The 12,048-nt window shown below is 36.3% G+C and overlaps 1 long non-coding RNA gene across 3 annotated transcripts; it reads right to left on the minus strand.

Annotated features, from left to right (window-relative positions):
• Positions 1 to 1,831: 1,831 nt before the first annotated feature.
• On the minus strand, positions 1,832 to 11,132 carry LOC139130019 (uncharacterized). Of its 3 annotated transcripts, none has more exons than XR_011551748.1 (4): positions 11,041 to 11,132; positions 6,727 to 6,788; positions 5,196 to 5,282; positions 1,832 to 2,686 (listed from the first exon to the last, which is right to left on the minus strand). It is a non-coding gene; the product is annotated as an uncharacterized lncRNA (long non-coding RNA). The 3 variants fall into 3 exon arrangements; XR_011551750.1 differs by lacking the exon at positions 11,041 to 11,132 and adding an exon at positions 10,919 to 10,943; XR_011551749.1 differs by lacking the exon at positions 11,041 to 11,132 and adding an exon at positions 10,408 to 10,431.
• Between the last annotated feature and the right edge of the window lie 916 nt (positions 11,133 to 12,048).

Genomic DNA, 12,048 nt, shown 5'->3' on the forward strand with positions numbered 1-12,048 from the left:
CATCTACTGATCTGCATCTTCAACCTGATGAAGTCCTACTTTTAGGACGAAACGTTGTATCAAAATTACCAACAGAATAAACAGAAAATATACAAGCAGATCAGTAGACGTGTGCAATTTTATTCATCCGCTATATATATATATATATATATATATATATATATATATATATATATATATATATATATATACAGAGAGAGAGAGAGAGAGAGAGAGAGAGAGAGAGAGAGAGAGAGAGAGAGAGAGTTTTATTGTATTTAATGATGACGATTTTAGCATATTTCATTCATCGAGACTTTCTGCTCCATTCTAATGTCATGAATTACAATAATATCAACAACACGGCAATGAGATCATGGTTTATAGCTTACGATCACTGCATAAAAACAAATCTTTGATTCAGTGAGATATTTTACAGATAAATGTGACTTGCGAACAAACTTAACAATTTACAATTGTTCTTTTTCGGAACCCATTCGAAAGTAATTTCGCCTACTATACAGTCAGGTAAGATATTTTCAATTTTAGTGTCCACTAGAAAACCAGCAGGATTCTGAGATCGGGAAAATGACACTTGAATTTACGCTCGTTAACCATGTATACATTATATGGGTCAAAGTTGTGTGATCGTGGGTCAAAGATGGTGCGAGAGTAAAAAACGGGGAGTGTGTGAATATTTATCCGAGTACGTGTGATGAGATGAAAGGGGATGTAAAAAGTTGCAGTTGAATACTTCTTCTACAGGAGGCGACTTAAGGGGTGCGGGGGCTTAAACATTTTCGCTTTTTTGGGCAGCGCACATCACGTACTCAAATTTCTTTCTACAGACTACCCTTCCTCTGTCCTGTGATGTAATAAAATAAATTTTGGGACAATATTTCTTGTTTCGTGAGGGAGGATGGGATTTCAAAAGTAATGCAAAATGGGAACTTTTATATGTTGTTTTAGTTTTGTCAAGCAATATTAAAACAGTCAGAGACTTTCATAGTTAATAAACTGTCATGAATATATCAAGAGTGCCACAGAAAGCAACTTCAATAATGATACTTTCCTATAGTTTTATCTACATAGCACAAGTTTTCCAGTAGTCTTAAACATAAATTAACCCTTTAACATATCAGTAAGACTATGACCTTAATTTAGTCAGTCATTGCGACTAAACGTATTGAAAAATGCATGTCATGGTCTATCACTCAGTATTTATACCTAAATTTTTTACTGTTAATTTACTTTAAAAAGGGCAGGGAGAAGTATAGCCTTGATAGTTGTATAGCTGCTGCAATGAAAATATGCAACTTCCTTCAATTTTGTTATAAGTGCCAATTACCTGAAAACACCATTCAATTTGTATCCCCATCTCAAAAACACTGAACCAGATGTGATTTCAGTTTGCTTGATTTTACTCCCACTTTCATGCATGTCACTGCTTACAGAGTATCCATGAGTTTCAGATAGTATTATGTCTACCACCTTTACACCCTCTATTCAGACTTAAATTTTATAAAATAAGATTGCATGTTATACATATACATGTTTTGTTGGTGAGCTAAATACTATGCATTTCAACATGCTTTTGGTTATATTCATGAATACTGCAGGGATCGAGGCTAGAGGCATGCATTCAGGGGAGGGGGAATCTGAAAATTTCAGTTCAGAAGAGCTTGAATGGGGACATGAAGGGTTTACTCTGAGTCTAAGGGAGGGGCTACTTAAAGTACTTTTTTACATACTTTTTGTATAGTTTGGTACGCAGGTAATTAAATAAGAACATTTTTACATACTCTTCCCATTCTAATGTCAGTAAAAGTAAGCACAATATAAAACCATTGCATCTCATTTCATGACTTTTTATTTAAAACAATCTCCAATCTCATGATGCCATTGAATTTTCACAAGCAAAACAACAAGTAGACCTCGTCACAGGACACCAAGCTGCAACTGATGACATTTTTTAAATATTTGCATACAATATATCAAATACTGTTTCTTGCTGTCATGTTCAAACACACAACATTCAATCAGTTTGTTAACAAAGCCTGTATATTTTAAAATATAGGTGATAATTAAACTGGAGTCAACAATGAAAGTCATTTGTAAATGATGCAAATCTATACACATTCACAGGCTGTGTTTGCAAGCTTAATACTGGAATGTTCAACATGCTATATGCAGTAGAATAGGAACGCACTTGATTAACTTAACAATGGTATTGTTCACATTTTCAAAGTTAAGATTTCTACTGCCTATGGGTAGTGACAGAGATAGCTCTGACTTTTAAGAGTTGAAGAACTCCCAATGTGGGTCATGTGACTGACGCTCATGACATTGACTGCTTTCATACAAAATATCAGGCCAGAGATAGGTCAGCAGTTTGGGAGCTTTTGCATCAGACTTTTGTAAAAAATAACAAAGCTATCAGACAAGTAATTTTGAGAACACGTTTTCTTGACCAAAACTGACAAGTGACCCCATAAAGCATACCATGAGGATAGTAGTAATGTTCTTAATCTGCATCACCAGACTCCTGACAGAGAAACCATACTTTGTTATTTATTTTAAGGCACTTAATTGTTCTGTCTGTCGGCAGAGCATGTCTGCATCTTTCAATGAGATTCTTTTATTTTTTGATACAAGAAATGTAACGGCTTCTTTATATAGGATTTCCGTCATGTACTGTGGAACAAATCTGTAAAAAATCAGAAAATTTACAGGATGTATCATTAATGTGTTCGTTTGAGGATTGGTGAAAAATATCAATCAATCATTACATCTAAGCCACACATTTTTACATGGTTTTATGACTTATCCGGACACCCAAGTTTCAATATCATCAGCGAAGTTGCTGGGTAATTAGCAAGTTTGGTGTCCGGATAAGTTGTAAAACCACAGTTCAAGATGCATGAGAAACCACACACAACCTGTTTCGAAATGTGAGAAAAATATTCAGGGACTGCAGCTCTTTCTTGTGTTGGTCATGTTACTAGGGTACACATTTGTTTCGCCTTTGCTTAACTCTGAATTAACACATTCTTGCCTGCCAGAGCATATTTGTGTGATGCTACTCAGCATTCACTCTTACTTTACTCAGATACATTAACAATGAGTTCATTGTCATTAACCAGTGGTTGTAAGTGACTGTTTACAACTTGTGACATGTACTGCATAGAATGAGCCACAATCTTCAGTTGATATTGTATGTGACTTTAGTTCTATTCCCTGATCTGAGTCAGTGTAATTATTCAACTTTCAAGAAAGCAAAATCGCAGTCGCCTTTTACTATATCTAAATATGCAACATTGTCACAAAGATTAAACATTTGCCTTTCACCATCCTGAGATGACAGAAATTTTTTTAAACCTTTTTAAACAATTTTTACGCCAGGAAAACTTACAGAGCGGTAAATTTAACCCTGGTTGATATCTTTAAATTGTGCTCAACTAAAAACTAAGTAAGATATAAAAAATCTGAGACACAATTTGGAGTAGCGTTGTGACAGCTTGCATTCCAGCAAGTTTGAGTCAGATATTTTTAAGTATTGAGACAAAACATGGGTAAAACCGATTTTTGAAAGGTTATGCAAATTACCTGCCATGTGATAGTTATGTAAACAATGGTGACACTGTGGTTACCAAAATCTTACCCTATATCTTGGCCTTCAGAAAATGTATAATTTACGGGGGTTCTGAGCTTATTAACTATCAGAGAATTGTTAGATTAACGAGGTCAATTTCTTGTCTTGGAACCTTAACGCGCTCTCTCGAGTTCAAAAGGTGTATATGGCCAAGCATACAGCATTGTAACAAGATGGCTAACGTGAGTGCTGTCGTACTTTCATACTGCCTGTTGCTGTCAACAACTTTCTTTGTAATTCACTTTCAGTGATTTTATCTTGCTCTGGACTGATCAGCTATCCTGTTTATATCTTTTTGTACAGCCCTTTCAGCAAATTTTTTTGTAAACAAGGCTGTCTCTACAGGTTCCACCCAGCATTCTCTGTATACTTTCATCTGCCCAGACTGAGATAAGCAAACTGATCGTAAAACCAATTATTGCCATGGAATGTAGTGCTCTGTTCGGCAGCCGTGACGAAAGAAATTGAATGTTGGTTGTTGTTTGTTATACGTTACATTTAGCTGTTGCGTATGGGTGTTTAAAACGGCTCTGAAGCGGGTCAGTCCGTCCACACAATGAGTTGCAGATAGAGTTAATACCTACACAGGCTCAGGTCTGGCCGGCTGAACTGTCTCACATTTGAAACGTTTCAGAAGCAATTCTGAGCATCCATTCATAACTTTTTGTGCCCGTGTTTATCCATTTATGACTTCGTTTGTGTACCGTCTATTTACTGTCTGTTCTGTGCTGTTTTGTGTCAACGTTTACAACTATTGTCTTACGAATTCAGACCTAGTGTCATTGGATTATGGATTGGTATGATTGCGATTATTGGACCAGAGCCATTTCAGAGGCATTTGAATGGCCATGGCACAACTTATGAGTTTTTCAACATTTGAACTTCACAATCTATTCTCAGTGTTTTTTGGATGAAAACGCCACATTAACCCGTCAAGCCATTTAGCAAAATGCCTTGTAAAACAGAGAGTCATTTGGCCAGATAACAAGTAAATTGGCCTTCAGTGGTCTGGTACAGCGATTGTAATACAAAAGTCAGCAGGAAGCCCAACTCTGGCCATAAAATTGATACTGATACTACAGGCTGCGTAAACATCGCACAGTGGTACAAACCATTTCTCTCATGGTGTATCTTAGAAAATAAACTGAATTGAATGAAGAATAATTCACAATTGACACCGATTGAGATTACCCGCTGATTTTAGTGTTTGCAATTGCTGTACCCAACCAGTGAAGTTGATCGCCAATTTATTTGTTATCTGGCCAAATGACTCCCTGTCTCACTAGGCATTTTGCTAAATGGCTTGACAGGTTAATGTGGTGTTCTCTGGTGTAACATAAGGTCATGCTATTAGAAAATATACATAATGCCCTCTTACACAAGAACATAACAGTCCCTCCAGTCCAATGAAGCTAAAGTGAAAAATTTAATTTCCGTTATTTTGCATGTAGTCAGCAAATACATGTGAAAATAAATTCCTTGTGAAAAATTATAAAATACTGTACAATAAATATCAGAAAGCGAACATATTTCTATGATATTAAATACAGTATGAAACACTCACAGTATGTTGTTCATGGATTGCTCCTCCATACTATGTACAGTTTTCTTGTCACTTGTAGTAATGCATACTTCCCATCCTGAAAACAGACTGTGATAGAAAAAGTGCAAAACTTTTACAGACTGAAAATTAAATACTCAATTAACATTACCAAATACTTTAGTGTGGTACAAATGATAGGCTCTCACCTTTGACCTTTGGACTGGGTGAGATTGCTTTAAAACGCCATGCTTGGTACTATGTAATTTGGATCCCGAAATGTTTGTTGTAACTGTACATACATACAGGTAAATGCATTTCTTCATCAATTTCCTGATTTGTGGATGCCAATATTTATTTTATAATTTAGTCTTTATCATGTACACAAAAGCATACCACAATTATATGACAAGATAGAACAGTTTCATTTTTGACCAAAGCATGCTTAATTTTGGGTACACACCTACAGTCCTTTTGTGAAGTTGTCTTGGTTTATTATCAATTTATTATCATTTCTTTATTGAAACAAATCTCCAACCTTAAATTCCGGTTTTATGAATTTTATAACCTGTGTGATTCAACCTTTATAGCTATTGCAGGGCAATGTTTTACTTTGTCAATATTTATGACTATTTGTTTATTAATTCATACAGTAGGTACCATAATATTCCATAGCTAAAACTAAATACCCAGCTAACACAGATTACAATTCATATCTGTACTAGGTCTCCCGCATATATGTCAGCAAATATGGCACATTGGTCAAACAAATCAAGCTAACTCAGGGCTGTGATGACATTGCTGTATACTGCGCGGTCTACATAGGTGTATGTGTTAAAGGGTCTTGTGTTTTTCACATGACTGCAACAGAAATATGACATATACAATTACTGTAACTTTTTTGACACGTTTTATACCTTTTACACACACTGAGGTAATGGATGGATATCTTATATGATAAACTTGCCCTGAAAACTCAACACAGGTTGTCGGTGGGCAACTGTGCACATTTCAATTCTGTTATTGCAGCCAGAATATCCATAATTTATTTATTCTTCAATTCGAGAACGTACTCATAAAACCAGAGGAAAACACAAAAATCCTTACTCTACATGAAAATAAAACAACACTAGTCATACTCTTCACTTGGAACACAAGTACATAATGTTTAAAAACATTCTGAGAAAATCTTGCGCCAAAAGTTGCTGTGTCGAATTATATCAAAAGATAAATCTGATTATAGAATTAGACATTAACCCATGCATGCATGTGACTCTACATAATAACAAGTTTACAGCTTTAACATACCGTCTTTCAGAGGAATAATATTTTACTGTCACAGGTACATTGTTAGCATATTCAAAAGAAAAAAATTCTTACTGAACATCCTCATTAGATACGGACAACGGATAGGAATACATGCCTTTATAAAAAGTTGTGACTAACTTCTAATATGAATTGACTTTTTGAAATCACAAATTGGCTAGACTCATAATTTTTGTTATGGCATTCTTAAAATTAATTATATTACATATTTTAGTGTTGATTCACTTGCCTTGCTGGTTTCTTTAGCTTTGTAAAAGTACTGTACAGGTAGGTCACAAGTTGATCTGTTGCCTGTAACAAAACGTTTTTATTGTTATCATCAGTTTAACCACTCAGGTTTATTTGATGTGTCATTTTTATAGTTTTCAATTACAGACATATGCACAGGTATGACACAATTAAACCAAAACCTTCTCCAGTATGGTCATATATACACGATGTGACATGAATATGCAAGTCATTGCATGTTGTACCACTACCAATTATGACTATCTTACACTAATAACATGTTTTATATTGCTCTGGGTCATATAAGGTCGTCAGAAACAACAATTCATTCATAATAAAATACAAAATTCAAAAGTATCCCAACAACAATAACACATTTGCACAGGAATGTGAAAAAGAACCTATGAAACATATATCAACCTAATCTGACCTACAAATCAAGAGTTATGGCAAAAAGAACACTTTAATTTGAAAAGAGACAGGGGCTTGGCTTTTGCAACTATAATGCCCATTCTCTCCAAAAAAATAAAATCAGTCTCAAAAGCCAACCTTTGTGTACATTCCAGTCATATATATTCTAGATAAGTTCAATAGAGTGTTTGAAGTAAGAATATATTGAAGCAAACACCAAACAGAACACTCTATTTTCAAAGGAGACAGGGGCATGGCTTTTGCAACTATAATGACCTAATCTCTGAAAAACAATAAATTCAGTCTCCGAAGCCAACCTTTGTGTACAATCCAGTCATATGTATTCTAGATAAGTTCAATAGAGTGTTTGAAGTAAGAATATATATAAGAAAATCCAAAACCAACACTCTAATTTGAAAGGAGACAGGGGCATGGCTTTTGCAACTATAATGACCCATTCTCTCAAAAACAATAAAATCAGTCTCCGAAGCCAACCTTTGTGTACATTCCAGTCATATATATTCTAGATAAGTTCAATAGAGTGTTTGAAGTAAGAATATATTGAAGCAAACTCCAAACAGAACACTCTATTTTGAAAGGAGACAGGGGCATGGCTTTTGCAACTATAATGACCCATTCTCTCAAAAACAATAAAATCAGTCTCCAAAGCCAACCTTTGTGTACATTCCAGTCATGTATATTCTAGATAAGTTCAATAGAGTGTTTGAAGTAAGAATATATTGAATAAACTCCAAAAACAACACTCTATTTTGAAAGGACACAGGGGCATGGCTTTTGCAACTATAATGACCCATTCTCTGAAAAACAATAAAATCAGTCTCCGAAGCCAACCTTTGTGTACATTCCAGTCATATATATTCTAGATAAGTTCAATAGAGTGTTTGAAGTAAGAATATATTGAATAAACTCCAAAAAGAATAGTCTATTTTGAAAGGAAACAGGGGCATGGCTTTTGCAACTATAATGCCCATTCTCTCATAAACAATAAAATCAGTCTCCTTATTCTAGATAAGTTCAATAGAGTGTTTGAAGTAAGAATATATTGAATAAACTCCAAAAAGAACACTCTATTTTCAAAGGAAACAGGGGCATGGCTTTTGCAACTATAATGCCCATTCTCTCATAAACAATAAAATCAGTCTCCGAAGCCAACCTTTGTGTACATTCCAGTCATGTATATTCTAGATAAGTTCAATAGAGTGTTTGAAGTAAGAATATATATAAGAAAATCCAAAACCAACACTGTAATTTGAAAGGAGACAGGGGCATTGCTTTTGCAACTATAATGACCCATTCTCTGAAAAACAATAAAATCAGTCTCCGAAGCCAACCTTTGTGTACATTCCAGTCATATATATTCTAGATAAGTTCAATAGAGTGTTTGAAGTAAGAATATATTGAATAAACTCCAAAAAGAATAGTCTATTTTGAAAGGAGACAGGGGCATGGCTTTTGCAACTATAATGCCCATTCTCTCATAAACAATAAAATCAGTCTCCGAAGCCAACCTTTGTGTACATTCCAGTCATATATATTCTAGATAAGTTCAATAGAGTGTTTGAAGTAAGAATATATTGAATAAACTCCAAAAAGAACACTCTAATTTGAAAAGAGAAAGAGGTATGGCTCCAGCAACTATAATGGCCCATTCTCTCATAAACAATAAAATCAGTCTCCGAAGCCAACCTTTGTGTACATTCCAGTCATATATATTCTAGATAAGTTCAATAGAGTGTTTGAAGTAAGAATATATTGAATAAACTCCAAACAGAACACTCTATTTTCAAAGGAGACAGGGGCATGGCTTTTGCAACTATAATGCCCATTCTCTCAAAAACAATAAAATCTGTCTCCCAAGCCCATTATTGTTTACATTCCTGTCATTTGTATCCTGGATAAGTTCAATTGAGTGTTTGAAGTTAGAATATATTGAAAAAATTCCAAAAACAACACTTTAATTTGAAAAGAGAAAGAGGTATGGCTCCAGCAACTATAATGGCCCAGTCTCTCAAAAACAACAGAATATGTCTCCGAAGCCCACTTTTGTCAACATTCCTCTTATTTGTATCGTATAGACAAGTTTAATAGAGAGGTTGAAGTAAGAATATATTGAAGAAAATCCAAAGAGACAACTTCAATTTGAAAAGAGACAGGGGTATGGCTCTTGCAACTATAATGGCCCATTCTCTCAAACACAATACAATCAGTCTCCGAAGTAATGTCAACATTCCTCTAATTTTTATCCTAGTTAAGTTCTAGAGTGTTTCAAGTATGAATATATTGAAGAAAATCCAAAAAACACACTCTTATTGGAAAAGAGACAGGAGCATGGCTCTTGCAAGTTTAACCCTTTTCATGCTAGACAGTATCACTTCCCCATCAGCCAAGTCAGTTAAAAGCCGTATAGAGCCAAAATATGATGTATTTTCACCCACTTGGCTTGGCCTGTTAAAGCATCTTTAGTAAAAAATCAAGTATACAGTATTTATGTTTTGAACAGCTTTCAAATGTACAGTATTATGTTAAAATACACCATATGGAATATATTGTGTTTCATTAATTTTAACCATCTTGACCTGGTGGTGAAATATGGACTTTGCAGGAAAAGGGATAATGACCCATTCTCTCAAAACAGTAAAATTAGTCTCGGAAGCACATAATTGATGTTAATCAGAAAACTTAATCAGAATTTGAAAGCACACAGGGGTTCAGCATTGGTCACTCTGGTCTGACAGATGGCACATTCCAAAGGCAACATATGCTGAAATTTCCTAGACAAGTTCAACTAAATGGATATGAACGGATAAATCATCACTATGTCCCTTTGAGAACACACGGACAGATGCTCAGGAGAGATGCTGGTGCTAGCTTGATAACTAACCTAAAACTTGAAACTTCATTGTGTAGGAGTAAAGACTGTAACATGTGATGTCCTGGATAATTAACCTTTTCACCACAATGGTTTTACCCAAACCCATTGTTATCAGAATGGTGATCTTGGACCTGTTTCCAGGGAACCAGGCTAATCTCTAGAATGTGAATGTCAAAGTCTGTATATTGACTCAAGGATGTTTACTCAAGACTGAAGAGAGCAGATATGATATAATATAACAAATGCCTAGGGTCGTCTCAAATGTGAGAAACTAAAATATGAAATATGTTATTTTTTATCGCTTTTGATGCCCATAAGAGCATGGAAATCTCTGATACTTCCATTCCATGTTTCTAGCATTCATCTAACAGTACACACATTTCTGTTCCATAACTCATAAAACAGTCCAAGTGCAGTATTGGTGTACCTTCCAAAATACACATATGCAAGGCCCCTAAAATAAATTAGTGAAAAAGAGGGTCAACAATTTCTCATATCTATCTAACCGCTGATTCGTTTGGCACCATTTTGAGGAATCAGAACCTTGAACATGGTCTAAACATCTGTACCAAATATCAACACAATCTGTTCAGCAGTGTTGACTTCTTGTCGTTTACGGACAATTTTCACTGTCCGACATCCACTCAACCCCATCATTATGTTAAAAATTATCAAATGTTACCGCCTCTCTCCCTACCGCGCAGAACAGCACTCTGAGAATCGATGTAGCACAACGTTATAGCTAGGTCCCATGGCATTTGAGGAGGGACCCTGGTTATACCTCAGGTACGTGGAGTTGCCGTGTAGTAGTTTCTCTATCACGGTCCCTCCACAAATGTGGGGACCGTACGCGTGTCTCTATGCGTACACGGCAACTCCACTTTAATACCTGTGGGTTTTGCTAGCTTACATTACACTTGCGGTCCACTGTTAAAGATCGTATACAGTTTTTCATTTCATGACGTGCAGCTGCTTGGGTAACACTTCGTACACTGAAAAATTGTAACATACCGTGATATTCGGCAGGATTCCTGAAGAATCAATCAAACGCAGGGAGCGTGGCGCGTGGGCCTACATGTATATGTACGCCCTCTCAAAACGCAAGGCAGCATGGCGATAATCTGCGCATGCGCTCTGCAACGCTTTCGACCTGGGCGTTATCATTGCGACCAATGAAAACGCCCTGTCTCCCTATCTCGGGAACTGCCTCTATCGATTGCGCGGCAGGCATTATTATAGTCTGATCCCCTGCCCCATTTCTGCCGCTGGCTGCGCTGCCAAGGAAATAAGGGTCCGGTATGGGCTGCGCGTGAGCCGTCAGAATTTGACAGCATACTAGTGGACACAGTCCCCTGACAAGACCATGCGATCAGCACATCGGTATAGTGGCAAGCCGTATGGAAAGTATACCACGAAACATCGGATGTTGACAAGTAATTTGCACGGCTTGACTTTCACTTTATGTCTCCGACTTATATTTCCTATGATGGCATTTAGTGGTCAAATGACGATTATCGTCTAGGGTATTTTCTTAGAAGTGATCCCTCTTTTCGCATGTACGACAGTGACTCAAATAAGTGATTTTTCGTTTTTATGTCGACATAGGATGCTTGGTTCGGGAAACCATGGGGGTCAGATTAGTCCATGGGCATACGAAATCTTAAATTGAAGGTTACAGTTCCAAGTTTGAAATGAATTCAATGCAATCACTGCCCTCGTACTATTGACAAATAGCAGCCATCATTACATTAGCCAATACCTGACTCTATTTTCATGAGCAGCGCAGCCAGCGGTAGAAATGGGTCAGGGGACCAAACTATAATACTGCCTGCCGCGCAATCACAACGTACGGGAATTTCCCCGACTGAAATAGACATAGAAATAGAAAAGAGCTGTTAGAAAAAAATCCTGAAAAAAAATTAAAGGGACTGATCAGAAGCCAGTACTACCGTATAGGTGACTCAGAACGCGTTGTCCAACGATATACGGACGGGTTGGCGAAGAATCGTGACGGAAAAG

Source organism: Ptychodera flava, chromosome 3, assembly GCF_041260155.1.
Source record: "Ptychodera flava strain L36383 chromosome 3, AS_Pfla_20210202, whole genome shotgun sequence".
In the NCBI taxonomy this organism is placed as follows: domain Eukaryota; kingdom Metazoa; phylum Hemichordata; class Enteropneusta; family Ptychoderidae; genus Ptychodera; species Ptychodera flava.